Below are 5,440 nucleotides of genomic sequence, written 5' to 3' on the forward strand. Positions count from 1 at the left end.
AAATAATAGTCCAGGGCCGCACTTCAAAATAGAAATATATATTAGATTTTGATACAAGGAAATTGAATTCTATTTATTATTTAGGAATAATTTCGATATAATTACCTAAAGTCACATATCTTACACCTTTAAAAAGCAAGATAATGCCATTTTTGACAAGTATCAAACAGCTCTTCAGTAAGTAAAAAAGAGAGATTACACAAGAAATTATATTAGAAATAGCAAAATATTGAATTTCCTGCAGCCTGCTAATTTATGTCTGCNAACATCTTTCTCAACTCAACTTCAACTTGTGATTCTCCGGTTTTCCTTCGACTCTTGTCTAGGCAGAGTCCTTTCCCACGAGATATTGAAAATACCATTACTGATATTCAGTAATATTAGGCAAACGTCCTTCTTGAGATAATTAATTATAATTAACCTGACGACGGCGGAGTAACCAGCTCGGCTACGCAACACATCCTCTGCAAATGACCACGCTGAATGGACAAGCAACACCTTCACAGCGATTATTTTGACATTTCGTAATAAAATTACTTCTTACGGTGAGAAGCTGTTGGAACCACGCCAAACCATCAAGCTGGAACACCTCCCCTTGTCGGCTGTCCGTGACTCCTTAATCAATATATTTGCAGCTACCGTCCACATCTTGAGGCCGCCTCCTCCATCCGCAACCTGAGGACGCGCCGTACCATGATGACCTACACTCACCAGCAAGGCGATTTGGATCTGATCCCTTGCACATCGAGGGCCAGCACTTCCAAGTCTGCGACTACTGACCATCTTCATGGGCAGCTCTGTTCGCCAGTTTATTGCAGTCGGTATGAAGACGTAGGTGGGAGTGGATGTATAGATCCACGCATTCTTGACCTCGGCACTAGATGAGGTGAGTGGTCAACTTCAAAGCTTGGCCGTTATACCTCCGGAGAGAGAGTCCCTAGTACCCATTACATAGGAGGCTGGGTGGCCCCAGACGTGAAGAGGAGACTCGAACTCCGAACCCTCGGCCTTCCAAGCTGCAGCCAGTCGCTATACCGACTGCGCTATCCCGGCTCCTCTTTCAGGACTAGAAACGTTTCTTTGTACTGGATTGTTCATTATTAGAAATGACACTAACGCACATCAAAACAACGGATTCTGCTACCGGTGCTATAAGAATAATTATGCAAAACTCTGTTTTCTTTCCTTCCTCCTTTCCTTGTACATCCTTCCTGGCTCCTGTCACCATTTTTCCTTCCTCCCTTCTTTCCCTTCTATCTCCATTCCCCATCCTCTTCAAGTTCCTCTTTCCTTCGTTCCTCCCTCTACACTTACCTTTCATCCTTCCTTCCTTTCGTTCTTTCAATCCTCCATCCAATCCTTATTCATTTCCTCCCTTCGTCCTTCTTCAATCCACTTCGTTTCCCACTTTCCTTCCTCCCTCCATTCTCATGCTTCCTCTCTTTCCCCCCTTTCTTATTTCCTTTGTTCCCTTCTTACCTTATTCCTTCCTCACTCGAAGTCCTTTCACTATTTCCTTTCTCCCTTCATTCACACGATTTCTCTGTTTCCTCTTCTTTCTTTCCCTTCCCATTCGCATTCCCCGCTGTTCCTGCCCTACGCTAAGTTCAGTATACTCGTGCTCAAGATGGCGACCCGCCGTATAGGGTCCCGCAGACTGGGTGTAACACAGAGCCGCCCGTCCCAGTATGCAGCCAGCGCACAGCCCATTGTCTGAGGTAATGGAAACTGTTTACCTTCGTCACAGATCAGTGTACCTAGACAGCCTGACACTTATTCAGCTGGCCAGGCAGTTCGCTCATGATTAGCGACAGGATTCACAAAAACCACTACTGATCTTACTAACATCTTCAGATCTCATCTGAAACATCTGCTGGTAGATCGTTACTTAACGAAGTTTACTACCCCACAGACCACACACCTTCTTGAGAAGATGCCAGTCGCTCAGACAGTCAACAAACACCCTTCAATTTATGAAACCGGGAGGTTCACAACAGCCTACTATTCGAGCCTATGTTCTCTAGCTTAAATTCAGTCCAAACTCCCGCAGATTTTAACTGAGATTCATTTTTAATGTCATAAGCCCAGGTCTTCCATATGTCTCCTTCTATTCAGAATTTTAACTAAAAAATCACAGCACATATATGCTATAAGTCGGTTCTTCTTGACTACACTACCCTAACAATTTCTGGTGAAAAGTGCAAACACTGAAGAGCCTCGTTATGTATTTCTCTCTATTAACCTGTTACTTTCTCTCTCCCCTGTCCAAATATTCTCCTGGGCACTTCATTCTACACCTACATTCGCCTCTCTTGTAACTACTTCGCATGGACCTAACGGAAAACACAGCCTGTTTACCATGCCGTTGCCTAGCAATGAACTCACTATTGTTGTCAAGCGCATAAGATTGGACGTAATTACAGGGCCTTGCCTATCAATGGTTATGCGTTACAATACATATACATATCCGCGTGTTTAGACCTGACCACTCTCAACAGAAAGCGTAAATTTAACTGGTCGAATCCATTAACTCACATGAGTAAGGACTGTAGGGTTTGTATGGATTAGTAAAAAGCGGCATGCTCCCTGTTTCCCATAATTCAATAGCAGCCCCCATTAGCCTCTTGTCTCGTGACATATTTCGCCTCACGCGCAACAAGAGGTCAGGTCCACAATCGCGACCTCTGCATATCCGTCCGAAGGGAAATGGGACACAGTCTCTTCCTTGTTCACGTTTTCATAATCACTTTTACTGGACACTGTTGCCACATCAGGCGTCACCAATGTGACAACATGCAGACTGCACTTGTAAATGAAGAGATTTTATTTCACTAAGAACTGTCACTGAAGCACAGTGATAAATAATTTATCAGTACCAGATGGTAACATTCTGGTTCTAGACCCAACCCTGATCATCGCCGATAACACAGCGTTCAACAAGAGAACATAAAAGATAATTATGTTAATACCCGCAATTATTCCATGACATTAAGGCGCATTATAAAGCGACAATACTGTCCACACCTTCTGATTTCCTGAGGTCGATTCGACGTGTTGAAGGAACAGAAACAAATAGCGTAGGGAGGGCAAGCCTGAATATTCCATTAATTCGTCTTTGCTGCATAATCAATGCGGTTAATAGAGGCCTACAAGATACTGCACTAACAGAGAAAAATGACTCTCCTTGCGAGACTATAACTGAAAATTTTCATGCAAGAAAAGCGTATATACTGTGACATGACGCCCGAAAGCCCAACTAGTTCAATGCTAGGCAACGGCTCCATAAAACAAATGTTCGTGACAAAGAGTGGGCATACAATATTGGAAGAATTATTGGGGGTGGTGATTTCTATTCGTTTCGCCACGAGTTATAAAAGGGAGACACGTAATTGATTCGAGAGTTGAATTCAGTTTAATCATTAACTCGTAAGAGATTCCAGAAGTTGAGTGTTCAGCTGTGGAGTGTTACTCAGCGGACAGCGGAAGCTGAAGAAGTAACCGAACTCGTAGTCCAGGCAGACTGGAGCAAGTATTAGACGGTCATTGGTTGTGAGCTGTTATCAGTGATTTTAGTTGTAAAAAGTGTCAATAAATCCAACCATCTAATCCAGAACCCGTTATTAATAGTCACGGAACCACGGACACACGACAATACATTTATTTTATGAACTTCTGAAGAATAGAAAAGTTCTATCTTCAGGCATATACGGCCGTGCAGTCCATCGAAATTGCGGAGGAAGATGTCGCCTCCAACTTCACAGTTGAGTAGCAAGCGAAATAAGAAACCAGCATGAAGCAGGCAAGAAGCATGGCTTTCAAAACTTTCTGTCGGTGCGTCTCTCCACCGTCGGTTGTTAGATTGGTCTGTGTGTCATTCTACTCCTAATATATGGATTTCCGTGGCAGTTCCTTCTAGAGAGTGTTACTAAGATCTGTGAAAAAAAAAAGAAAACATCAAGAGAATTATGGAAACCGTCGACATAATGACGACATTTTTCTTATTTTAACGAATTCGATTTGGATAGAAAAGTGCATTTCTTAGGAACGAACAGTGCGGACATGTGTCATGTGCCGCTCCGTAAAGCAGTGCTTATAGTTAAAAGGGAAGACAAACCCAAATGTACAAGTCGAACTAAGTAGCTGTACAACCCGCAGATTCAATCCGACGTGCATACAACTAACTCAGCGCAAAAATAATTCCGCAGAGCGAGCGATGTTCCCAATCGGGAACGAAATTGGGACAGCACCAGCCATGCACAGTCAGCCTCCTCTACAGACCGGGCCAACACCAGCCATGCACAGTCAGCCTCCTCTACAGACCGGGCCAGCACCAGCCATGCACAGTCAGCCTCCTCTACAGACCACGCCGAACCAACCACAAACATCGCAGGCCTATTACAATCAACCAAACCAATGGTCATACAACTCCCGCCGATAAGGACGAACCAGATAATAAAAAATCAAGCACAACTACAGCATCCCAATCAACAAATTCACCATTAGGTACAAACTTCGTACAGCGGAGACGACCTAAACATGAGTGAAGAAGATAGCTACACAAAAATATCAATGGCAAACAGTGAGTAACAAACGAAAAAGAATAAATTACCAAACACCTGCCGAAATAGCAGAGCAAATCCGAACTACTAACAGATTTGACTCTCTTAGTGAACTACTCCATGATAACAACAAAAAATAGGCAGCCACCAACCTCAAAGAATCCTGCTATTCCAAAAAGAGAACCCAAACCAGCACCTATCTACATTTACGGGGTGAATAACCCTAAAGCAATGCTAAATAACCTTGCCATGGTCACCGAAAATGAAACTTACACAGCAAAAGCGCTGCCCAACAATAAAAATCATGCCAAATGTGCCAGAAATATACAGAAAACTAATCCAACACGTTAGGGAGGAAAAAATCATACATCACACGTACCAACTGAAACAGGAAAGAGCGTACAGAAAGTATTTCGCGACCTGCATCACCCTACACCAATACCCGACATAATAGAAGAATTAAACAAGAAAGGGCATAAAGTAAGAAACATGATAAATGCAAGACATAAGAGTCAGCAAAGGACCACTGGCTCTCTTCTTTGTTGATTTGGAACCACAAAGCAACAACAAAGAAATTTAAAACTTAGAATTTTTGCTAAACTGCAAAATTCGTGTTGAACCGTCCAGATAGCAAAAACACTATGTAAGATTTGAGGCTTTCACGGCGGTGACTATGAAGAAAGCAGTCTTTTGGGATTTGGCACCGTGTATAAGTGGTGTTAACCGACGTTTCGGAGGAACGTATCGCCTCCATCTTCAGGGTAGAAGAAATATAAGAATTCTGCAAGCGAAGAGACCGTGAGAACCGGTAAAAGCAGACTGTTTATACACGGTGCCAAATCCCAAAAACTGCTTTCTTCATAGTCACCGCCGTGAAAGCC

Source organism: Cryptotermes secundus, unplaced genomic scaffold (genome assembly GCF_002891405.2).
Source record: "Cryptotermes secundus unplaced genomic scaffold, Csec_1.0 scaffold31, whole genome shotgun sequence".
NCBI lineage: Eukaryota > Metazoa > Arthropoda > Insecta > Blattodea > Kalotermitidae > Cryptotermes > Cryptotermes secundus.